General features: G+C 45.6%; 3 long non-coding RNA genes across 5 annotated transcripts in view; 2 read left to right on the forward strand and 1 right to left on the reverse strand.

The window, feature by feature from the left end:
- Window positions 1–1,768: 1,768 nt before the first annotated feature.
- Window positions 1,769–14,741, forward strand: LOC125754321 (uncharacterized). Its single transcript, XR_007408253.1, has 3 exons — window positions 1,769–1,866; window positions 2,383–2,568; window positions 14,491–14,741. It is a non-coding gene; the product is annotated as an uncharacterized LOC125754321 (long non-coding RNA).
- The window catches only part of LOC112660132 (uncharacterized), a 33,441-nt gene continuing 16,553 nt past the window's right edge, over window positions 8,979–25,866 (reverse strand). The window contains exons 2-5 of one of the 3 annotated variants that reach the window (XR_003136716.3): window positions 20,790–20,907; window positions 20,138–20,239; window positions 18,866–18,891; window positions 8,979–9,382 (exon numbers count right to left, since the gene is read on the reverse strand). This is a non-coding gene — a long non-coding RNA (uncharacterized LOC112660132). Of the gene's footprint in view, window positions 9,383–18,147; window positions 18,435–18,865; window positions 18,892–20,137; window positions 20,240–20,789; window positions 20,937–25,866 lie in introns of those variants that run through there. The other 2 variants (XR_003136717.3, XR_004813846.2) reach the window with 2 other exon arrangements.
- On the forward strand, window positions 18,160–22,800 carry LOC112660133 (uncharacterized). Its single transcript, XR_003136719.3, has 4 exons — window positions 18,160–18,785; window positions 19,838–19,907; window positions 20,396–20,472; window positions 20,899–22,800. It is a non-coding gene; the product is annotated as an uncharacterized LOC112660133 (long non-coding RNA).

The following is a 25,866-nucleotide window of genomic DNA, read 5'->3' on the forward strand; positions in this document are numbered from 1 at the left end:
CTGACCTTCGAGGCCTCAGAACCGTTGCTGGCACTCCAGCCTCCTGCCATCTGCCTCTGCCTCTTGGCCCAGGTCACACAGAAGGTTCCAAGGGTCTTGTGGCTGAGACCTCTGCCAGCAGAAGCTGGTATTCTACACTGGAAGGGCCCAGGGAAGATTTTCTGACATGTTTTATACATGTACTCAGATTGATTTATTTTTTTTTTAAGATTTTATTTATGAGAGACACACAGAGGCAGAGACACAGGCAGAGGGAGAAGCAGGCTCCATGCAGGGACCCCGATGCAGAACTCGATTCCCGGACTCCAGGATCACACCCTGGGCTGAAGGCAGACACTCAACCACTAAGCCACCCAGACATCCCACATGTACTCAGATTTTTAAAGCTTAGTTATAGGGCTTGAAGAGCTCAAAATGCAGCAGCCTCCGTGGAGGGGCTCTGGCCCATGCTGGAAGGCTCAGCCTTCTCCCAGTGTGGTCATGAGCAGTACCTTCCCTGTCTTTGGCCACCAAATCCTACTGGGGGCAAGTGGGCTGTGAGATGGACAGAATGGGTAAGAAACAGAAGCAGGAGATTAGCCAGATGCCCGTGGCCACCACCCCAATAGAATGGAGGGTACCAGGGGGACTGAGCCTCTGGAGGTACAAGAGGCCTCCGGCCCAGGCCTTCAATCTGTGGCCTCCCACTCCCCTTGCTGGCAAGGAGCCCAGTATCACTAAGATGGGGGTGGGCGTGGGTGGGGACTCCCTGCTGAACCTAGGCTCCCCTCTCACACGCACCAGCTTATTATTTGCATGATAGTGAATCCCCAGAACAACCCTATGATGTTATTGTGCCCATTTTACAGACAAGAAATGAGAGGAAAGTGAGACTCAGATTTGCCCAAAGTGACAAACCTAGGAGTGTGGAATCAGGACGCAAACCTTATCTTTTAACCCTCCGCTACACTGCACCTCCTTATGTATCACAGAACAATTATTATGCAATCATTTGTTTCAAGTGTGTCTCCCCAGCTAGAAGGAAGGTTCTCAGGGAGCAGGGACTGGGTCTGTCACATTTGCCACAGGATCTCTGGCTCTGAGACTGGCATGTGGTGGGAGGTTAATAAATATGCGCTGGAGACTCTTGGTTTCAGCCCAGGTCGTGATCTCAGGGTCGTGAGATTGAGCCCCGTGCTGGGCTCTGTGCTCGGCGTGGAGTTTGCTTGAGATTCTCTCTTCCTCTCCTTCTGCCCCTCCCACTCATGCTGTGTCTGTCTCTCTAAAATAAATCTTTAGGGATCCCTGGGTGGCGCAGTGGTTTAGCGCTTGCCTTTGGCCCAGGGCGCGATCCTGGAGACCCAGGATCGAATCCCGGTGCATGGGGCCTGCTTCTCCCTCTGCCTGTGTCTCTGCCTCTCTCTCTCTCTCTGTGTGACTATCATAAATAAATAAAAATAATAAAATAAAATAAATATTTAAATGTGTGTGAAATTAAGTCATTATGAGTGGGTGGGTGACTCTTGTGGTCCACCCAGGGCACCTGCTTTGTCCTCTTTTTGTCTGGACCCCATAGGAAGTCAATCTGATTTTCTAGAAGCAGACAACGGCTCTGCCCTGGTTTGCAGATTGGCCTCAGAGGTGCTCTACACTTACTGGCATCCTTTCAGATCCAAAGGCGCCAGCTGGTGGCCTGCAGCCAGAGAGTCTCCAGGCAGGTTGTGTTCCACCCATGCTGTTTAAATTTTTGAGTGAGTTAACAATTAATTCTACTCGAAAATCTGATTTCAGGCTTATCTTGAAAAACCTGGAAGATCTGGCAAGCCTGGGCTCGCAGTCCCACCCAGACGCAGTCAGCAGGCCGTGGGCAGGTGCTGCCCCCTTGAGGTGGGACGTGTGTCTTACAGCTCTCTGTTCTTCCTCCTCTGGCCCTCCCCCTTCTGACCTTGACCGTTAGAAGGGCCCCAGCTGGAGGCCTGAGTTGGCAGGCTCTGACACACATGACAGCAACTCTGTCAAACTATTTTTTAGGTCAAAAGGCCAATCAGCACAAAAGGAAATATAATAAAATGTAATATATATAATAAAGTAATAATATCATAAAAAGTGACTCCCTCCCTGTGCTGTCCCAGATGCCACAGTTCCTCACTCACCCAGGCATGCTGTGAGTCCAAGAGCACAGTCTCCAAATGCTTGCGGGCACCTCTTACGGGGCCAGACACCAGCTGGGTTTTTCTAAATCGGCTCAGGGACCCTCATCAGACCTTTGGAGGTAGAATTCCTAAAATTGGAGTGTAGGTTTTGAGATTTTTTTTTAGAGCCCACAGTGTTTTCTGTTGCTCAGCAAGCCAGAGACCACTGTATTCAGGATGCAACACCCCTAAAACCGTTCTCCCTCTGCAGGCCCCCAAAGTCTGGTGGAGACGGGCCCGGAGTCCAGCTGTCGAGGCCACTGCTCAGCCGAATGGACTGTGCCCTGCCCGGGGGCACCAGGCCTGAAACGTGGCCATACCTTCACACCGAGCCGTGTCTCACCATCCTCCCAACCCATAGAGAAGCAGGCACCACTGCACAAATGCAGAGAGACAGGTGCTGTGATGTTGGGGGTGGGCGGGGTGCAGCTGCAGGGCCAAGATGACTTCCTATAGGTGAGGCTTGGGCCAAGTTTGGCCTAGGGGCTAGAAGAAAAGGCACACTTCCACCCCGTCCTTCCCTCTCCCAGCTCACACCGTGCCCCACTCCACCCCACCCCATTCCACCCCATGGTTGCCTGTGTGGATCAGTGGCCACTGACGGGGAGACCTTAATCAACAGTGTACATTGAGAAGGTCCTGGGAGACCGACGGGGGCAGAGGAGGCGGCCAGCCAAAAGTCAGACCAGCCTGCCTGGCCTAGGTCCGCTTGGGGTTACTTGGCTTGGTATCTAGAAGTACCTGCTGGGGGGAGCAGGGATACAGGAGCCTTCTTCCTTCTGGCCAGTCCCCCAGAGGCTCTCCAACGAGGCCTCCTCTCTGCAGCCTCAATGAGTGATATCAGAGTGCTCCTCGGACCCCTGCCAGGCCACACGCTGCTACTGGGCTGCCATGAGATAATACAGAAATTGAAAGTCAGCATTTAGAGACTTTTATAACAACTGTACAAGGTCAGGTGGATACTATTACAGTTGAGGCTGGTACTTCATATTTTTAAAATTCATTTTATCTAAAAATTTTTCATTGTAAAATCTACATAACATAAAATGTGCTGTTTTAACTGTTTTTAAGTGCACAATTCAGTGGTATTAAGTACGTTCACAATGCTGTGTAACCATTACTGGTGTCTAGTGTATTTCTTTAATTTTACAAAACTGTAAGTTCTATGCAGATTTTTTTAAAAATTTTGAATTTAGTTTGAGAAGTACTGACCTAAATCCTGACCTGTGGGCTTCCCAAAGCCTTGAAGTTTTTTGGGGGACATGGGCACCTAATTGCAGGGCTCCATACATTGTCTGGCTTCATTTACCCCCACTGCTGGCTTGAGATTTGCCCCCAGGGAATGGTGAGGGCTGAGGTCCAGGCGATGGGGGCACCACCCCGGGAGGGGGAGAGGAGCTGCTTGGGGCTTGGGGCAGAACCAGGGCTCTCCCTGGGCAGCGCTGCCCCGCGGCCTGGGGCAAGAAAGGCGATGGGAGGCGGCCAGGCTTTCTGGCAGGCTTTCCTCCTGACTCAGCTGGGGGAGGGCGTTTGTTTAGAATTCCAGTGAAGTCGGCTCCAGCTGGGAAAGCCCTCAGTGAGCCCTGTGTCCACCCTCCCTGTTCAGAGGAAGAGTTTGAGGCCTGAAAGAAAAGACTTGCCCAAGTTTACAAGCAGTTAGTGGTGACCTTCGGTTCCCAGACAGAAGCAGGGCAGGGGTTCCTGGAGTCACCCACAGAATATGCTGGAAGTTCCCTGGCGTGCCCACCCTCATCTGTAAAGCAGGGATGATCCCTCCCGGGCTGGAGGGGCACTGAGCCTGGGCCGGGTTTAATGAAGGGCCTGGTGCCCGGGTGGTGGGAAGTCGGTCCCCTGACCCCCTCTGTCCCCCCACACCCAGTGTTCCTCCTGCAGATGACAGGGCCTTCTCTGACTGCATCTCCCCTCACTTAGCTGCAGAGGGAGGCAGCCACTCCCCAGCTGAGGAGAACGGGGAGCTCACGGCCTCCCTGCGGCCTTCGGAGCAGGCCTCTCCCCCGCTGGCTTCTCTGTGCCTGACTGTGCTGACTCTGGGGCATCTTGGAGACATTTTTGTCCTTTCTGGGACTCCCAACATTTGTAAAATGAGAGGGTTGAACCAAGAGAACTCAAAAGTCCATTTTGGGGAGGAGGTGCTAAGGTTTGGGGTGCTTTACGTTTCTCTATCTTTTCAGGGACAAACTCCTAGCACGTGAGACTGGGCCGCCACCAGGTTGCCAGCCACCTGCTTTGTGTTGCCTGTCCCTGTACTCCTGTCACTCCTTCCCATCTCACTTTTCTTCCTCTCTCTCTCTCTTTTTAGAAAAGATTTTATTTATTTATTCCTGAGAGACACAGACAGAGAGAGGCAGAGACACAGGGAGAGGGAGAAGCAGGCTCCATGCAGGGAGCCCCAGGCGGGACTCGATCCCAGGACCCCAGGATCACGCCCTGGGCTGAAGGCAGATGCTCAACCACTGAGCCACCCGGGCGCCCTCTTCCTCTCTTTTCTGGCTAATGAGCACTTGCCATTTGCTCTGCACTGTAGCAAATAGGCATTTCACGTGTCCCATCTTACTGAATCCTTAGAGCATCCTGGTGAAGTAAATGCTATTCTTAACCAATTTTCCAGGCTCAGAAAGGGTTGCCTCACTGTCCCATAGCTGGTCAGTGGCAGAGCCAGCAGGTGGCGCCCTCAACGCCATTCCCCGGATGCTCAGGTCCCATCTCCCCCTGAATCAAGTGGGTTCAACCAGGCGCAGCCTGTGCCCCCCTCCTCCCTCCTGTTTTCCCCAGGTGGACTCTGACGCCGGTCTCAGGACACTCCTGCTGGCAGGATCACTTGGGCAGTCAGGGAGGAGGGTTGGCTGTTGGTGGGGAGATGATCATCCGTCGGTTCCAGATTGACTTGTATCTCAGAGACCATGTCCTCTGCCCCCACTCTCCTTCCCCTCTTTTCTCTTTAGTTGTCCCTAAGAGAGTACCCAAAGCAAGCCTCTCCATTCATTTATTCATTCATTCATTGAACAAATACAAACCTAGTTTTAGGCCCTGGGGGTACAGCAATGTGCAAGGCAGGCACGGTCCTTGACCTCTGGTGAGGGGACAGACCATACAAAAAGATGATGAATGCCACGGAGGGGATGGGAAGGGCTGGTGTAGACTGTGGCAGGGGTGAGGGTCTCTGCAGGTGAGGCAGGTGGGGCACAGTGTGTTCCTGGCAGGTGGAACAACGTGCAAAGGTGCAAAGGCAGGAACCAGCAGGAGTGAGGAAGGAACATAAACATGGCCCTTGTGGCTGGATAAGGTGGGGAAGGGGGGCTGGTGCCAGGAGGGTGGTCAGGGCCCAGTCCTGCAGGCCTGTGGGCCAGAAGGAGGGGTCGCATTGCATTTGATAAGTGATGTGAAGCTTATGGGGCTTTAAGCAGGGAGTGATGTGATTGGGGTATGTTTGTAAAGGATCCTTCTGTCACCATGAGAAGACTGGATTGTGGGGAGCAGGAGTGTGGGAGAGATGAGGGTGGCTTGGATGGGGTGGGGTCAATGGGATGGAGAGACAAAGTCAGATTCAGGATCTCTGTGGGCTTAGGGTTACAGCTTCATGCCCACCGCTGAGAGGGCTCTGGTATGTGGCAGGCAGCAGAGCTGTGCCACATCTGTGGGGACCTGGAGTAGGGGATGCCCTGCTACATCCTCCTCCTCCTCCTCCTGCTCCTCCTCCTCCTCCTCCTCCCTCTCCCTGGAGAAGGGCTGTGAGCTTCTGATGCTCAGGAGTCACCCTAGGCAACAAGAGGCCCACATGTCCAAACCATCTCCTCCAGCCCTTCTTCCTGGGCTTGCAGTTGTTAATTTTTTTTTTTTTTTTTTTTTTTACTGAGCACATTTGAAAATATAATTGGTTTTATTAAGCAATTCATGAATCGGTCAGCATCCCACCTAGCAGGTAGAGGGGAGCTCTCAGGAGCTGTACAACATGGTTTTTTAAAACCAGAGAGGGGGGATCCCTGAGTGGCTCAGCGGTTTAGCGCTTGTCTTTGGCCCAGGGCACGATCCTGGAGTCCCGGGATCGAGTCCCACGTCAGGCTCCCGGCATGGAGCCTGCTTCTCCCTCCTCCTGTGTGTGTGTCTCTCTCTCTCATAAATAAATAAATAAATCTTTAAAAAAAAAGAGAGAGAGGGGGGCAGGGCTGCCTGGATGGCACAGTCAGTTGGGCATCCAATTCCTGGTTTTGGCTCAAGTCATGACCTCAGGGTTGTGAGATAGAGCCCCAGTCAGGCTCTGCAATCAGTGTGGAGTCTGCTTGAGTCTCTATCCCTCTTCCCCTCCTGCTCGTGCTATTCCTCTAAAATAAATAAATCTTAAAACAAGACAAAACAACAACAACAACAAAAAAAACAGAGGGAGCAGAAAAGAGAAATTTATTAGCAAAGAAAGCATTGTTTCAGGCAAGGTCACTCTCCCAAGGGGAATGGTAGGGGTCTATTATGGGGTTACCTCCGCCTGTTGCCCAAGAAATTCCAGTTGGGCTGGTTAAGGGTTATATTTCTGGGAGGTTGAAACCATTGTTAGGTTAGGCATTAAGTCTTGGTTTACTGACATGGGCCCTAACATATGTGACACTATTTTGAGCCTTTTTTTTTTTTTTTTAATTTATGATAGGCACACAGTGAGAGAGAGAGAGGCAGAGACACAGGCAGAGGGAGAAGCAGGCTCCATGCACCGGGAGCCCGATGTGGGATTCGATCCCGGGTCTCCAGGATCGCGCCCTGGGCCAAAGGCAGGCGCCAAACCGCTGCGCCACCCAGGGATCCCGCCTTTTTTTTTTTTTTTTTTTAAGATTTTATTTATCCATTCATAGAGACACAGAGAGAGAGAGGCAGAGATACAGGCAGAGGGAGAAGCAGGTTCCACACAGAGAGCCTGACGAGGGACTCGATCCTGGGTCTCCAGGATCACGCCCCGGGCTGCAGGCGGTGCTAAACTGCTGCGCCACCGGGGCTGCCCTTGAGCCATTTTTTAAAATAGTTCCTCCCTTTTGATCAGACTCTAAGCTGAAAGATGCAATCAAAATTTAAGACATTCACGCCACTCGCAGCTAGTGCTCTATAGTTCCTTTGTTGCCCCTTCAGTGCAGTATCCACAGATCATGACTCTTTTTTCCCCCCACTGATCATGACGTTTTTTTAATTTTTTTTTTTAATTTCTGTGATATTCACAGGTTATGACTTCTGGCTCATAAAGGACTGTTTGGTGATGAATCCACAGTCTGAAAGGCAATGTTTACCCACTTTGTCATGGTCTTTCCAAGCCAGGGTCACAGTAAAGGAAAGAAAGGAAAGAAAAAGGGGTTTTGTGTTTATTATTTTTTTTGGCGGGGGGGGGGGGTTGTGTTTAAAGTAGAAAGTCTTGATCTGATGTCTTGGGAGGAAGCAGTTCACCCGACATCAGCTCCTTCTCTTCCTCATCAATATGATCTGGAGGGCTCCGGTGCTTATATAGGACCAGATGGTGAGTGAGTGGAACGTTTTCCAGCTGTGAGATGCATATCCAAGACTTAAGTCCCCAAAGTTTGGCTCCCATCTGGGGGGTGAAGAGGACCTGGTATAATCCCTTCCAAGGAGATTCAAGGGCATTCAAGGGCAACCTTTGTCCTTACCATTTCCAAATCAGAAGGGTAGGAGAAAATTGGATATATTAGTTGGGAGAGTCATAGCCAGATATTTGAAGGAACTAGAGGAAATTGGATCCAGTCTAATGTATAGGTACATAATAGAACTTCAAAGACATTTAACAGGATTAGAATCTGATACAGAAAAAGGTGCAAACATTTCTTTTTTTTTAAAGATATTTATTTATTTATTCATGAGAGATGGGGTGGGGGGGGGCGGGGCAGAGACACAGGCTGAGGGAGAAGCAGGCTCCATGCAGGGAGCCCAATGTGGGACTGGATCCCTGGACTCCAGGATCAGGCCCTGGTCCGAAGGTGGTGCTAAACCACTGGGCCACCTGGGCTGCCCCATAATTTCTTTTCTTTACAATTACCTTCATATTTTTAATAGTAAAACTAATTTGTTTGCATTAAATGTTGCCTGATTATGTATATGTGTGTTGCCAGATTAATGCTTGGCTGTATAAACTCTCCCCCACCCTGCCCCCTCTCTTTTTAGGAGTCTCTACATCCAACCTGTGGCTCAAATTCCTGACCCAGAGATCAAGAGTCTTTTGCTCAACCGACTGACCCAGCCAGGTGCCCCATATATAATCTCTTTTTAAAACTGCCTTGCTGGAGGGGTGTCTGGATGGCTCAGTCAGTTAAGCACTTGACTCTTGATCTCAGCTCAGGTCTCAGTCTCAGGGTTCTAAGTTCAAGCACCATGTTAGGCATCATCCTGGGAGTGGAGCCTCCTTAAACAAACAAATAAAAATCTGCTTTGCTGGAGAATTGTAAATAAGGTAGCAGGTTAACTTTTTTTTTTTTTTTAAGGGACTTTACTGGCTTTGTAAAGTCAACCATACAAAACCTTAGTTCCTTAAAACTGTCTGGTCATACCTGAGTCTAGGCACATCTCTTTCAAATATAATATTCCAGTCAAAGCCTTGGTAATATAACCAACGTTTCGAATTGTCTCCTATGGGTAGGAGAACAGATTCTCACTGAATTTATGTAAATATTTTGCCATCCAAAGAATACTCAAGGGACACCTGGGTGGCTCAAGCAGTTGAGCTTCTGCCTTTGGCTCAGGTGATGATTCTGGAGTTCCCGGGATCGAGTCCTACATTGGGCTCTTGCATGGAGCCTGCTTCTCCTTCTTCTGCCTATGTCTCTGCCTCTCTCATGAATAAGTGAATAAAATCTTAAAAAAAAATAAAAAAGAATACTCAAAAGTTTTTGAATTCTGGAGGAATCAGGAAGGGAGGAAAAAGAAAGATACATCATATCTTTTTTCACACTATCAAATTGTTGGTAGCATAAAAGAGACAAAGATTTCCCCAAATCTGGAATAGCAGAACATTAGAAAACCAGTGATATTTTAAATAAGAGTCATAAAAATGATCATCCTCTTCAGTTTGTTTGGTTCCATGCTATTTAATTCTGTTTGAATCCATTCTTCTACTCATTTTGGAAATTCATACCCAGTTTAGTTTTATGATCTGAAAGTTTTCAAAAATCTGCATTCCAGAGTCCTCACCAGGTTCCTTTCCAAGAATTTCTCTGAAGATAAAACACATTTGCAGGAAGCAACATCTGAGTATAACAGTAACTATAAATGTCAAAAGACTTAAAAATGTCATGCTTAAAGGTCTGATTAGAGTTCATTACAATTCAATTGACAATGAAATTTGGTCATTTCAGTGACATATATTTTAAGATAATAACTGGAATTACGACTGATAAACTTTTACCAGGGCAGATCAGAATTTTTGGAATTTTATGCAATTTCTAGAACAACTTATAGGAATAACATTTACTCACGCAGTGTAACCAGAAAAGGTTTATCTTCATTTACTTGACAGTGCTTCCCGTGTAATTTAACATACCAAATAAGTCTGATTAATTTAACCTCTCTCTGAGATGTTTCAGGGGCCCCCTGAAAAATCCCCCAAAGTAGCTAGGAATAAAAATGGCTTCACTTAGAATTTGATTTTTGAGCCGTTCATCAAAAAATGCCTTTGAGACTGTTTCTTAGCTTTTTAATTATTGTTTCTTTCTGGTGGTCTTTGTAAGAGTATAGAAGCATTCCTTCTTTGATAATGTTGAATTTGTAAGTTTCAGGTGACCTGTGAAACCTTTCTAAAGATTTTTCTCTAGGTCTTGAAAAGCTATAAGCCAGGACCATGATATAATAAAACATAACATTTTCCTTTAAAAAAATTTAAGTGCTAGAGTGCCTGGCTGGCTCAATCCATGGAACTTGTGACTCTTGATCTCAAGGTTGTAGGTTTGTTTTTTTTTTTTTAAGATTTTATTTATTCATGAGAGAGAGAGAGAGAGGCAGAGACATAGGCAGAGGGAGAAGCAGGCTCCATGCAGGGAACCCGATGTGGGACTTGATCCCGGGATTTTAGGATCATGCCCTGAGCCAAAGGCAGACACTCAACTGCTGAGCCACCCTGGTTGGCTCAAGGTTGTAAGTTTGGGCTCAATGTTGGGGCTAGAGATTACTTAAAAATAAAATGTAAAAAAAATAATGGGGTGCCTGGGTGGTGCATTTGGTTAAGCGTTGGACTCTTGGTTTCGACTCAATTCATTATCTCAAGGTGGAATAGAGAGCCCAGTCAGGGTCTGTGCTTGGTGTGGAGTCTACTTGAGATTCTCTCTCTCTCTCTCTGCTATCCTGCTCATGTTCTGTCTCTCTAAAATAAATAAATAAATCTTTAAAAAATAAATAAAATCTTTAAATCTTTAAAAAATAAATAAAGGGCAGCCTGGGAGGCTCAGCGGTTTAGTGTCGCCTTCAGCCCAGGGCCTGATCCTGGAGGCCCAGGATCGAGTCCCACGTTGGGCTCCCTGCATGGAGCCTGCTTCTCCCTCTGCCTGTGTCTCTACCTCTCTCTCTCTGTCTCTCATGAATAAATAAAATGTTTTAAAATAATAATAAAATAAAAATAAAAAATAAATAAAATGTAAAAAATAAATTTAAGTGCATGTGTCGAGTTAAGTTGTACATTTATGATTTAGTAAAATAATTCTAAAGGAAAAATACTAAAAAATATTAAAAAGTTTAAAAAATTTGTGTCAATTATACCAAATAAAAAAGTTTAAAAAAAGGTTTTAAAACACTTGGTCAAACAGGACTATAGGTCACTGTGAAATAATACTTAGTTATGCATTTAACCAAAATGACAATTTGTAGGCAAATACAGGAAGTTAAATATTTGTAAAAAGCCTTAGCTCTTTTACTATTGAAAAGACTCAGGGGCCCCAGCCTGGCTGGCTCGGTTAGAAGCACATGTGACTCTTGATCTCAATGTTGGGAGTTCCAACCCCACGTTGAGTGTAGAGATTACTTTAAAAAAATATAAATAAGCTTTTAAAAAATATTGAGAAGACTCAGTTTTTAAAAAATTCTGTATAACTACAGACCTGATAAAAGCAAAACATGAAATCTTTTTCTTTCTAGGCAATTATATAAAAGGTAAATCAAAAACTTTGTTTATAGTTTCTTATGAAGAGCAAACTAATAATCTAAGAAAACTTTGTCCTTGGGGCACCTGGCTGGCTCAGTCCATGGAGCGTGCAACTCTTGGCCTCTGGGTTGTGAGTCTGAACCCTATGTTGAGTGTAGAGATTACTTAATAAAGTCTTGGCGGGGATCCCTGGGTGGCACAGCGGTTTGGCGCCTGCCTTTGGCCCAGGGCGTGATCCTGGAGACCCAGGATCGAATCCCACGTCGGGCTCCCGGTGCATGGAGCCTGCTTCTCCCTCTGCCTATGTCTCTGCCTCTCTCTCTCTCTCTGTGTGACTATCATAAATAAAATAATTAAAAAAAATAAAATAAAAATAAAGTCTTGGGATCCCTGGGTGGCGCAGCGGTTTGGCGCCTGCCTTTGGCCCAGGGCACGATCCTGGAGACCCGGGATCGAATCCCACGTCAGGCTCCCGGTGCATGGAGCCTGCTTCTCCCTCTGCCTGTGTCTCTGCCTCTCTCTCTCTGTGTGTGACTATCATAAATTAAAAAAACAAAAAATAAATAAATAAAATCTTTATAAAAATTTACAAAAAAATTTTTTTCTTAAGAGAAAACTTTGGCAGCCCGGGTGGCTCAGCGGTTTAGTGCCTGCCTTCAGCCCAGGGTATGACCCTGGAGTCCCGGGATTGAGTTCCACGTCGGGCTCCCTGCATGGAGCCTGCTTCTCCCTCTGCCTGTGTCTCTGCCTCTCTTTCTCTCGTGTCTCTCATGAATAAATAAATAAATAAAATCTCTAAAAAAATTAAGATAAAACTTTGTCCTTTATTTTTAAAAAAGATTTATTTATTTAGGAAAAGAGGGAGCATGTGCATGGGTAGTGGTGGGGAGTAGGCGGAGGGGGAGAAGGAGAAGGAGAGAGAGAATCTTGAAGCAGACTCCTCACTGAGTGGAGAGCTGACTCAGGACTCAGTTTCCCAATCCTTGAGATCAGGACCTGAGTCAAAACCAAGAGTCAGATGCTCAACTGACTGAGCCAGCCAGGTGCCCCAAACTTTGTCCTTTTAACAGAGAGAAAAGTCAAATTCTAATTTTGCGCCAGTATACTTTGGATATTAAAACTTACTCTTTTTTTAAAGATTTTACTTATTTGAGAAAGAGAGCACAAGCAGAGAGAGGAACAGAGGGAGAGGGAGAAGCAGACTCCTGGCTGAGCAGAGAGCCTGATGTGGGGCCCAATACCAGGACCCCAGGATCATGACCAGAGCCAAAGGCAGATGCTTAACTGATTGAGCCGCCCAGGCACCCCTAAATTATTCTCGAATGAATTTTAATCTTAGCCAGCTTAACCACACATTAAAATTCCCTTTCAAAGGTTCTTCTTCTAGAAACTGTCTACAACTTTCTTTTTTACACTCAGATCCTTTTTATTTTTAAAATTTATTTATTTATTCATGAGAGACACAGGCAGAGGGAGAAAGAGGCCCCTCACAGGGAGTCTGACGTGGGACCTGATCTCGGATCCCAGGATCACACCCTGAGCCGAAGGCAGACGCTCAACCGCTGAGCCACCCAGGTGTCCCTACACTCAGATATTGATCTATATTTTCCCTCTTTAAGTAACCAGTCCCACTGCAGGACAAAATTACTTTCTTTCCCCTCAACAAGAATGCATTTCCATTGCTCGTACCTTCTCTCACAGAAAGCATCCATTCTACTTTTCTGACAGGCAATTTGTAGGCAGATATGTTTCCCTTATTACTTTCAATAGCTTTAATTACATATATTAATTAAAATTCCTAACCCTTGGGAACTTTAAGAAGTAAATAATTATGAACTATTTTTTACACAAGCCTTCTTGTAAGGCAGACTTACAAGTACTTTTAATGATTTCTAGATATGTGCTTTTTTTTTTTTTTTTTTTTTTTTTTTTTTTTTTGAAGTTTCAAAAAAATTTTTTTTTCTTTTATTTTTTTTTTATTTTATTTTTTTTATTGGTGTTCAATTTACTAACATACAGAATAACACCCAGTGCCCGTCACCCATTCACTCCCACCCCCCGCCCTCCTCCCCTTCTACCACCCCTAGTTCGTTTCCCAGAGTTAGCAGTCTTTACGTTCTGTCTCCCTTTCTGATATTTCCCACCCATTTCTTCTCCCTTCCCTTATTTTCCCTTTCACTATTATTTATATTCCCCAAATGAATGAGAACATATAATGTTTGTCCTTCTCCGACTGACTTACTTCACTCAGCATAATACCCTCCAGTTCCATCCACGTTGAAGCAAATGGTGGGTATTTGTCATTTCTAATAGCTGAGTAATATTCCATTGTATACATAAACCACATCTTCTTTATCCATTCATCTTTCGTTGGACACCGAGGCTCCTTCCACAGTTTGGCTATAGTGGCCATTGCTGCTAGAAACATCGGGGTGCAGGTGTCCCGGCGTTTCATTGCATTTGTATCTTTGGGGTAAATCCCCAACAGTGCAATTGCTGGGTCGTAGGGCAGGTATATTTTTAACTGTTTGAGGAACCTCCACACAGTTTTCCAGAGTGGCTGCACCAGTTCACATTCCCACCAACAGTGTAAGAGGGTTCCCTTTTCTCCGCATGATATGTGCTTTTTTGATAGAAAATTTCTCAATGTGGGGTGCCTGGGTGGCTCAGTCCATTGAGTGGACAGATTTCGGCTTGGGTATTGTGGGATGAGCACCCCATGAGGCTTCTTGTCCAGTGGGGGATCTGCTAGAGATTTTCTCTTCCTCACTGTCTGCCCCTCCCCCACTAAAATAAATAAATCTTAAAATCTTTTTTTCAGCGTGACATGTAACATGTTTGCTAATAAACACAAATATCTTCAGTTCTTCTGTAAAAGGAAGAAAAAAGTGTTAAGCTTATGTTCAGTAATTAACGTTTCAGTATTTTATCTTATTAGAAAATTATCTGGATATTCAATAAATTTAACTTAACTCATCACTTAGTTTAGCAAAATATTGAGGTCTGAGGCTACCAAAAAGATTTGGGGAAAATACCTAAAAACTTTTTACCATATTTATATCTATTCAATTTACTTATTCTTTTTTTAAAGAATTTATTTGAGAACTTGAGCAGGGAGAGGGGCATAGGGAGAGGAAAAGAGAAATCTCTCTCTCTCTTTTTTCTTAAAGATCTTATTTATTTATTTGACAGAGCAAGAGAGCACAAGCAGGGGGAGCAGAGGAGGGAGAGGGAGAAGCTCAACATAGGGCTCTATCCCAGGATGCTGGGATCATGACCTGAGCCAAAAGCAAGCGTTTAACTGACTGAGCCACCCAGTCGCTCTGAGAGGGAATCTCAAACAGACTCCATGCTGAGTAGGGAGCCAGTTGTGGAGCTCAGTCCCGCACCCTGATCTCACAACTCCAGCCAAAATCAAGAGTCTGATGCTTAAATGACTGAGTCATCAGGTACCTGCAATTTATTTATTCTTAACAATTATGTTTCGATTATCCACAAAAGCTTTGTGAGACATTAGACAAAGTCAGCTATTATTCTAAGTTACTTATTTTTTTGCTAGCAGATTTTGCAACATAACGTGAACTTATTTGATTAGTAAAACTAGGTAAAATAAAAAGTTGTATGCTTGCATTATATTCGATGTTGATAACTCTAAGACATGTCCATTCTAATCAAACTAGCAACTTTTTAAAAAAGATTTTGTTTATTTATTCATGAGAGACACAGAGGCAGAGAGAGAAGCAGGCTCCCTCTGGGTAGCCTGATGTGGGACTCGATCCCAGCACCTCAGGATCATGCCCTGAGCCAAAGGCAGACAGACGCTCAACCACCAAGCCACCCAGGTGTCCCTAAACCAGCAACTTTTAAACTAATTTTGAGGGATGCCTGGGTGGCTTGGCGGTTGAGCCTCTGCCTTCGGCCCAGGACATGGTCCTGGGGTCCAGGGTTTGGGTCCTGCGTGGGGCTCCCTACGTGGTGCCTACTTCTCCCTCTGGTCTCTGCCCCTCTCTCTCTGTGTGTCTCATGAATAAATAAATAAAATATTAAAAAAAAACTTTCAAACTAATTTTGATACAGAAGAATATTTTCCTAGATTACATGAATCTAGAAATTCATTTGGATTAAATTTTTATTTTATTTTTGAGAGTTTTATAAATAGTAAATTTATATAAGCGCCTAAGTTTCTTTAAGCTGATTAAATAGAGCTCTTTACCAACTAATTTTAGCAGTAACATTTAGCGGTATAAAATGCTGGTTCTCAAAACAAGGTTGCTACATTAAGATATTCATAAAGGCCTTTGCAAAATTAGGTTAAACCCCACTCATCTGAATATTTATCTTAAGTAAACTTTTTTAACAGTAGTAGCTAGGTACATACTCTAAGGTAGGCATGTCCTACAGTTCAAGGTTATCATACAATTTAACAAAATGTACAACCTCAAGGCTCTTTACAATTAATATAAAAACTCAAATTTTCAAACCAAAACTACTCACTTGAAAACACCCTATTAGAATGTTTACCTAAGAAATCAAATAACAGGGGATCCCTGGGTGGCTCAGCGGTTTAGCGCCTGCCTTCTGCCCAAGGCGTAATCTTGGAGTCCCGGGATCGAGTCCCACGTCGGGCTCCCTTTGTGGAGCCTGCTTTTCCCTCTGCCTGTGTCTCTGCTTCTCTCTCTGTGTCTCTCATGAATAAATAAATAAAATCTTAAAAAAAAAAAGAAATCAAATAACAAAGGGGACCTGTATCACCAATGTAATATTTATATATATATTTTAAGATTTTATTTATTTATTCATGACAGACACAGAGAGAGAGAGAGAGGCAGAGTACACAGGAAGAGAGAAGAGAAGCAGGCTCCATGCAAAGAGCCTGATGCGGGACTCCATCAGGGGACTCTGGGATCACATCCTGAGCCAAAGGCAGATGCTTAACTGTTGAGCCACCCAGGTGTCCCTAAAATTTATAGTTAATTGTATGTTCTGCCATTCTTAATTCTTTGAAATGCTAAATGTTTCAATTCATACTTAATGATACATAAATTTTGGAATTTTTTTTTTAATTTATTCATGATAGGCACACAGTGAGAGAGAGAGAGGCAGAGACACAGGCAGAGGGAGAAGCAGGCTTCATGCACCGGGAGCCTGATGTGGGATTCGATCCCGGATCTCCAGGATCGCGCCCTGGGCCAAAGGCACCGCTGCGCCACCCAGGGATCCCTAAATTTTGGAATTTTAATGTTTGTTCCAAAATAGCAGAAATTGTAAAAATTGTGAATTATTGGAGAAAATACTGATATTACTTGTATATCTAATATGTAACCTTTTAAATTAGGGAATGTACATACTTTTGTAGTATAATATTAATACAATAGGGTGCCTAGCTGGCTCAGTCAGGTGAGTGTGTGACTCGGGATCTCAGGGTTGTAAGTTCGAGCCCCACGTTGGGTATAGAGATTATGTAAAGATGTTAAAATCTTTAATATTAATATTAATACAATGATTAGTCTCTTGTAAAAGAAAAGGAAAAAACTAGTAAAAATTTTTTTGAGTTGATGCTCTCTGCTTATGAGGATCAATTACTTAGTATTTCAAACTGTAAGGCATTGCATACTTTTCTTTAGAAGGTACAAGTCCTCTCTGTGCCTTTATTTCTGTGGTAGAGCAATAAAAGACTGAAGAGCTTATTGATATGTTCAGGTTTATTGAATTTTTTTTTTTTAATTTTTTTATTTATTTATGATAGTCACAGAGAGAGAGAGAGAGGCAGAGACACAGGCAGAGGGAGAAGCAGGCTCCATGCACCGGGAGCCCGACATGGGATTCGATCCCGGGTCTCCAGGATCGCGCCCTGGGCCAAAGGCAGGCACTAAACCGCTGCGCCACCCAGGGATCCCAGGTTTATTGAATTTAAGAGTTAGTACCAAGAGCTGGAGAGTCTACTTTTTGGAGGGAAATGCTATTTAGAATATGTAGAAATAAGTGGTAACAGTTAATTTAGAAAGATTGGATAACAAATGCTTTTACTGTCCATAGTAAAGATGTCCTGTTATCCCTAAGGCACTGGCTGGTACCCATGACTTTCTGATTTTGTGATTGCTGTATATATTATATTTGAGCAATAAATAATTGGTAACAGTGTCTTATAGCTATATGGTGTTCTACAGTACACTCTGTGCAGTATGTCAGGTTGCATTGATAACCCTGTATGTACTGATTTTCCCCTCATTCTTTCCACATCAGCTTTTTTTTTTTTTTTTTTAAGATTTTATTTATTTATTCATGACAGAGAGAGAGAGAGAGAGGCAGAGACACAGGCAGAGGGAGAGGCAGGCTCCATGCAGGGAGCCTGACATGGGACTCGATCCTGGGTCTCCAGGATCCGGCCCTGAGCTGAAGGCGGCACTAAACCACTGAGCCACCCGGGCTGCCCCCACATCAGCTTTTTAAAGTAATTTTATATTCTTTAGTTTCCTGGAATTTACCTTAATGTTAGAATGCATGAAAATATGGTTCAGTTTTATAATGGAATTTTTAGAGTAACCAAGTTTTTTTTTTTTTTTTAAAGAAGGTTCACACCCAATGTGGGGCTTGAACTCATGACCCTGAGATTGAGAGTTGCATGCTGTACCGACTGAGCCAGGCAGGTTCCCCCTTAGTATAATACTTTTTAAAAAACTTCCTGAAGTGGGATATCACATGGGAACGGTAAGTTCTCCCCTTAATGCAGATCTCAATGCAAATGAAAGGGAACTGATTGGAAGAGAGTAAGCAAAATTTCTTTTTTTAAATTAAATTAAATTATTATTAGCTTTTAAAGATTTTATTTATCTATTCATTAGAGACACAGAGAGAGGCAGAGACACAGGCAGAGGGAGAAGCAGGCTCCATGCAGGGGGCTGGATGCGGGACTCGATCCCGAGTCTCCAGGATCATGCCCCGGGCTGAAGGCGGCATTAAACTGCTGAGCCACCCGGGCTGCCCAGTATCTGTTTTGTCAGAGTGGATTCATTTAAGCTAGGAGTTAGAGCTCCGCCTCAGACACCAGACTTCTAGATCTGAGTCCCTGCACACTACTGACTGGCTGACCTCTGTGCTCCACCTTCCTCTCTGGGCGAGTATCATGACAGCTACTCCTGGGGTTGGGGGGATTAAATGCGTTAACACAAATCAGATGATTAGAACAGAGCCTGACATGGAACACTCTAAGGTTTACTATCACTGTTATTTGTATATCAAAGTAATTCAGTAGAGTTTAGTTGTCATTTAAATGAGATAAATCCTGGGGGCAACTAGGTGGCTCAGTGGTTGAGCATTGCGGACTGAACCAAGGGCACTTTTCCACTTTTTCCTCGTGCACTGTTAGATCCTCCTGTCAGTCTAGAAGGACCTCTGAACCCTGGACTGGAAACCCCGTTGGATTGGGAGCTCAGCCCAACAGAAGCAGAGCTCAGACCAAGAGGAGCTCACCCGGGGCCTAAGAAATGGTGAGAAAGACAGTGAACTCAAAAGGGTTCAAAAGCATGCATGTGCTTCTCATTGTCCTTGAATGCTGTCAGAAGCTCACCTTGGATCCCACTGCTGCCACCAAACCTGTTAAAAAAATTTAACGGAGTAAATCTGAAGATCTAATTGGCTTTATTAGACAATTTACAAATATAGCAACATCTCATCTAACAGGTAGAGGGGAGTTCCAAGGAGCTGTGCAGAATGGAAGGTTTTTAAAGGCAGAGAGGGGGCAGAAAGAAAAAAAAAAAAGAATTTATTTGCAAGGAATGCATGGTTTTAGGCCAGGTTCCCTCCTAAGGGGAAGAGTAGAGGTTTATTATGGGGTAACCTCCTGGTGTTGACCAGGAAGTCCCAGTTGGGCTGGTTAAAGGCTATGTTCCTGAGTCATTGAAACTGTCATTAGGTATTAAGTCTTGGTTTGCTAAAATAAGGCCTTAACATTAGTGACACCATTTTGGGGCTATGATTTGCTTTCTAACAGAGTCCTATGGCATTTTATGAAATCACTTCTAGTCTTGAAGTATAGGATGTTGACACCCTCAAAGACCTGTATGCCTATGAGGTATTGTCAAGGTACCCACAGAATGCAGGACAAAAATAAGCCGGGGCACTGGGGTGGCTCAGTCAGTTAAGTGTCCAACCCTTGATATTGGCTCAGGTCTTGATCTCACAGTTGTGCGTTTGAGCACCATGTTGGCTCTACACTGGGTGTGAAGCCTACTTAAAAAAAGAAAAAGAGGGGATCCCTGGGTGGCTCAGAGGTTTAGTGCCTGCCTTCGGCCCAGGGCGTGATCCTGGAGTCCCGGGATCGAGTCCCACGTCGGGCTCCCTGCATGGAGCCTGCTACTCCCTCTACCTGTGTCTCTGCCTCTCTCTCTCTCTCTCTGTGTCACTCATGAGTAAATAAAATCTTAAAAAAAAAAAAAAAAGAAAGAAAGAAAATATAGCCAACAAAGAGGGCTGTGCCTCTGGGCCTCAGATCTCCTGGGTGATGGCTTCCCTGCAGTCTGCTCTTTTCCCCTTCCTGCAGATGCAGGTCAGGGAGCCTAGGAGGATGAGTCAGGCCCACCCACGGACCTCTGCAAATGCCTCTGGATGATGTAAGTGGATGCTATTGAACGCATGAGTTCACTCCCAAGTGTAACTTTGCCCTGGCCAAACATAACACATTTATGCCCCTGGTTGTGAGATATATATCAGCCCCGGGTTGTAAAGTAAGTAAATAAACACACAAACAGCTAATAAAATGTAAGTCAGATCCTGTCACCCCAATGCTCAGGAACCCCCACAGATTCCCCATAGCACTAAGCATAAAATCCAAAGTCCTCACCATGGGAAGGCCGCCACAGGAAACTCTGATCTTGGGACTTCTACTCTTCCCTGTGCCATCCTCAACACGCCAGCTGAAGCCCGGCTTTGTACCTGTTGCTCCCTGTGAAAATCATACAATGTGGCCTCATCAACCGTGAGGCCTTCCCCGATCACTTCATCTAAACAAGCTGCCTCCCTGCCTCCAGCGCTACTCCCTATTTCCTTACCCAGCTTTCTTGTGTTCACAGTATTCAAGTACATATCTTCTCCCCATTAGGAGACAAGCTTCGGGAGGCTGGGACTCTCCTGTCCTGAGTCCCTGACACCTGGAACGGGGCCAGCACACGGGGCCAGGTGAGGTGTTCTGCAAACCCTTGTTGCAGGAGTTGACCCTGGGTGGCCTGTGACTAGGTCCTGCCCGCCTCTGCCACCCATTGCCAACGAACTCTGATCTGTCTCCAGCTCTGAGGCAGTCTCCCACCAGCTGTCAGGGTGAGAGTGGAAATTTCCACCGGAAGCCTGAGGGACAGCCACGTTCCCCAGCTGGGCTAAGAGGAGCTATTGGGAAATTTCCACAAACTGTGTCTGGCTACGTCATAAAGTGGCCAGGGAGTGCAGGGAGGGGACAGGGGGCTTCTGAACCAGGAAGGCCATCTGGGTTTACTGTGTACCAGGAGGTGCAGCCTGCTGGGACGAGGTGGGGCTGCTGGGGCGCATCCTCCAACCCTGGAGCCAGAAGAATCATCAGTCAACGTGAAGTTCAATCCCCTTCTCTTCCAGGTGGAGGAACTGAGGCCAGAGAGGGGAAGCAATTCATCCTGGTCACAGAGGAAGTTAGTGACAGACATTGGACTCACACTCACTGCACCCCCTGGGGGTTTGGCTTCTCTTCTCTTTCATTCTTGCCCTCCCGCCTTTCCCTTCCACAGTTCTCCAGCTAACCTTTCTCCAGTGCCACTGGGGCCAGGTCATTGCCACTCTGAGCAGACCCTCAGAGCTGCCTGCTTCTCCTTGCACACCCTGTCCCTGCCACAGACCCTGCTACTCCTCTACAGCTCACCATGCCCACGCTGCCCCCACACCAATGAGATCAAGATGTCTGGGGATGGGGTACAGGCCCCAGTATATTTTAAGGATCCTGGGGTGTTCTCATTCACAGCAGGGTTTGGGAACCACTGGGTCAGCTTTCATTAATGGCACCTCCACCTCCTGTCCCAGAGCCCAAGGCTGCAGATCAGTGACTCTTTTCTTTTTTCCAAATTTACTTTCCAGATTCATGGGTCCCATGAGCAATCCTATGTCCCTCCTGCTCCTGCTCTTTGCCCAGACCTGGGCCCCTACTCTACCTGGATTGCCTGGGCTGACCTGCCTCACTATCACTAGGCACTCACTCAATATTTGCAGTTGATGTTGGCCAAGAGGATCTTTGGCATAAATGAAGGGAAAGGGCTTTGGGGTCAGGAAAACTTGGATTCTAATACTCTCCAGTTCCACTTACTGTCTGGGCCTCAGTTTATTCATCTGTGAAGGCAGATGGGGTGGGGTGGGGGTGTGTTTGTGTGTGTGAGAATGCCTGCCTTGTAGTTTGTTGTAAGGATCAAAGATACTACCTAGTGGGCCCAGCAGCTCACAAACCAGCTGCTCTGGGGACAGGCTGCCCTTGCCTTGATGCTGGGGAGCGGTGACTACTTCCATGGGTGGGAAGCAAGGTGGCTGTGAGCCTTCTGATAAGGACCTTGCCCACAGGGTTTCTTCTAGGACAGGGCAACTGCAGCAGAGCAGTGAATTAGGGGGGAAGCAGAAGCTGAGGGGTAGGGGTCATGAGAGATCAGCTAGGGAGTACCACCACTCTGCCTGAGAATGTGGGGTGAGGTGCCTGGTGGGAGGTTCCCTTGGGAACCCACCAAATGCCCCGTGGGGACAGAATCAGCATTTGAGTGTCTGCTATGCCCAGAGGTGCCAATGCCTAATGGTAACCACACTAATCAACTTTTTCTAGCCCTGTCTCTTTCTCTGAGCTATCAGGGAGGAGAAGCTTGAGACCAAATAGAACACGAAAACATTGAGAGCAAATAGGACCAGACTATTTATTTATTAGAGAGAGAGAGCACAAGCAGGGGGAGGAGCAGAAGGAGAGGGAGAAGCAGGCTCCTCGCTGAGCCGGAAGCCTGACATGGTGCTCGATCCCAGGGCCCTGGGATCATGACCTGAGCTGGAGGCAGACACTTAACCAACTGACCCACCCAGGTGCCCCAGGACCAGACTTTTTAATACATAGGAGATGAGCCTGTGCTTGTACTGTGTACCCCCAGGATGGAGAAGCCACAGAAGCGTCTTAAGCAGATGCAGGTGTCCCCAGAGAGCTAACAGGGCTCTGGCGAGAAAGAATCGAGGGGCTACCTGTGCCACACTGTCTAGCTCGTTCAATAGCTGCTTCCCCTGGGGTTTGTCTGTGAACCCCGTCTGTGCCGGGCATTGAGGGGCTGCTATCAGATGCCCATGTGGCCTGGCAAGGCCCTTTCTTTCTCTGGCCTCAGTTTCTCTAGCTGTGAAATGCCTCCTTTTCTGCGGGTCATGCCAGACTTTGCCAGTCTGTAAAAAGATCCAAGGTCTCTCCATTCCAAGTGGGAAAATTAAATGTGTCCCGAGCCCAAAGCCTGAAGTAAGGTCTGGTAGGCCTCAGGGGGCCAGTCAGGCAATAGGTCTGAAATCAGGCAGCAAGTCTGAAAAACGATCACCTCTGTATGGTGAGAAAATTAAAAATAAATAAATAAAAAGATTTAAATTTGTTGTTTGAAGGTGTTAATTGCAATGTCATTCTTAACAGTTTCCTTGAGACAAAATTTACCTACTATAAAATTTACTTCCTTTACGTGTACAATTCAATGACTTTTAGTGAGTTCACAGAGTTGTGTGACCATCACCACGATCTAATCTGAGAACTCTCAATCATTCCAAAGTACCACCTACCACCCTCTGCAGATGCGGCTGCATGTACCTGGGGCCTGGAGTGAGGATGGCAAGTATAGGCAACAAGAATTACAAAGTGATTTAAGCCCCTGAGAGATTGGTGCTATTTGTTACTGCAGCATAACCTGGCTAACCTCATTCTGACTGGTATACAGATTAATGAAACTAATGAGCAGAACATGAAATTATGTCTTCTCTGATTGAAACTATGAAGAACAGTGTCTGAAAATGGGCTGTAAACTTAAGGAAATGAGGAAATTATAGCCTGCTAGAGTATGGGAGGAGGAGATTGTGCGGTAATTGTTTCTCTTTTAAAACTTTTTTAAAAAAATATTTATTTATTTGAGAGATATAAAAAGATTTTATTTATTTATTTATTTATTTATTTATTTATTTATTTATTTATGAGAGAGAGAGAGAGAGAGAGGATGAGTGAGAGGGGCAGAGGGAGAGGAAGAAATAGAAGCAGACCAAGCTGAGTGTGGAGCCTGATGCAGGTCTCAACCTCCCGTGAGATCATGCCCTGAGCCACAACCAAGAGTTGGGCAGCTTAACCGACTGTGTTACCCAGGACCTCCAAATTGTTTCTCTTTTAAGAGAATGTGTCGGGGATTCCTGGGGGGCTCAGCGGTTTAGTGCTCGCCTTCAGCCCAGGGCGTGATCCTGGAGTCCCGGGATCAAGTCCCATGTCGGGCTCCCTGCATGGAGCCTGCTTCTCCCTCTGCCTGTGTCTCTGCCTCTCTCTGTGTGTCTCTCATGAATAAATAAATAAAATCTTTAAAAAAAAAAAAAAAGAGAGAGAATGTGTCTTTGGGTTCCTGGACCCAATTCCAATGTCTTTCTCTCTTTGTGTGTGTGTGTGTGTGTGTGTGTGTGTGGTGACTTCTTACACAACAACGAGCAATTCCCAGGAACCAGTAGGGTATTGAGAATTCAACCCAATTCTGACACTATCTACCTAGAGAGAGCGTCAGATCCCACAGGTTTAAGGCTCAGTCCCACGGACTGCTCCCTTTCCTACATCAGATGCCAGTGGCAAGCTCAGGTTGCCACCTGAGCTTCTGACCAACCAGCTATAGATCAGAGGTTCCAATGACCCCCTCTTTGGGTTCAATCAATTTGCCAGCAGCTCACAGAACTCCGTTTACCAGTTTATCAAAGGATATAGATGAACACTCAGGTTAAGAGATAAACAGGGCAAGGTCTGGGTGGGTCCTAGGTGCAGGAGCTTCTGTTCTGTGGAGGTAGAAGTATGTCTGTCCTGTACTTTCAAGATTTTATGGGCCTGATCAATTATTCCATTTCTAGCCCCTCTCCCCTCTCTGGGGAATGGAGGGTGGGGCTGGAAATTCCAAGCTTCTTAAAATTTGGTTTTCTGTGACCTGTTCTACCCAAGAGCCATCCAGGAGCCCACCTGGAGTCACCTCAATAGAACAAAAGATGCTCCCAATGCTTTTATCACTTAGGAATTTACAAGGGTTGAGAAGCCACCTTTCAGAGATGAGGTCAAAGATAAGTATCAGAATAAAGATGCTCTGTGTTCTTACTGCTTTGGATTTACAAGGGTTTCAGGAGCTCTGTGCCAGAAATGGAGCTGAAGACCAAATATATATATATCTTATAATAAATCACGATATTGCAGTGTACCTCCTGGTCTTCAAACACAGATTCCTTATAACAAAACAATCATAAATGTCAAAAGACAAGATTGGGTACATTCAGGATGGTATGGCCATAGACATACTGGGACATTACTAGAATCTCAATCATTAACACTTATCCAGTCCATTATCATATCATATGACAATGTGTCCCAGGGTGAGGCCACTCAGGTTTGCAGGCTTTCAATTCCATCTTGTCAGGTTCCAAAAGCAGGACAGCAATACTAGTCTAGCAGGTGCCTCACCTCAGTCGCTTCCTGTTTATATAGGGTCAGGTTACACAGACACAGAACTACATGGCCGCTTCACCACCAGGCAACACAGCTGCATTCACTGTGAGCCCCAATTTGACAGATGGGGTGAAGGCACATCTGTCCATTCAGGCCCTTAGGAATTTTGACATAAGATTAAAAGCACAGTTACTTTCTTGCTTAGGAATCAGGGGTGCTTGGGTGGCTCAGTTGGTTAAGTGGCTATCTTCAGCTCAGGTCATGATTCTGGGGTCCTGGGAACAAGCCCCGCATAGGGCTCCCTTCTCCCTCTGTTGCTCTTGCTGCTTATACTCTCTCTGTGTGTCAAATAGATAGATAGATAGATAGATAGATAGATAGATAGATAGATAGATAGATAAACAGATATAATCCTAAAAAAAAAAAAAAAAAAGAGTCATCCCTGCTTCCAGCTCTGGTAGTCAAGCCTTGGCCCTATGCCCACTGTATCAAAGAGAGGGAAGAAACAGCTGAGATGATGTGGAACAGAGAGTACCAGCACCCTTTAAACCCCTTCTTGCCCAGATCTAGGAGAAAAACAGAGAAATCCATCCAGTGGGGACACTCCTTGAGCCCCTCTCATACTGTGAGCCAGCCCTTCATGGAAGCCACCCTCATTTTAGATAACCAGTCTTGCAACGGCCCATATTCCAATTCTCTATCAAACTAGTACTCTGACCAGAATATCTCTCTGCCTGTTATTGGACATTATCGGCTGTAAAGTGTGTTCCTTGGTCCGAAGAAATGGTGATCAGCGTCCAAATGGGTGCACTGCCTTCTGTTCCGGTTCTTTTACCGTATTCTGAGCATTTGCATCTACCACCGAGTAAGCCAAGCCTCCTTCATAG

The sequence above is a fragment of the Canis lupus genome, chromosome 2, assembly GCF_003254725.2.
Source record: "Canis lupus dingo isolate Sandy chromosome 2, ASM325472v2, whole genome shotgun sequence".
Taxonomy (NCBI): domain Eukaryota; kingdom Metazoa; phylum Chordata; class Mammalia; order Carnivora; family Canidae; genus Canis; species Canis lupus.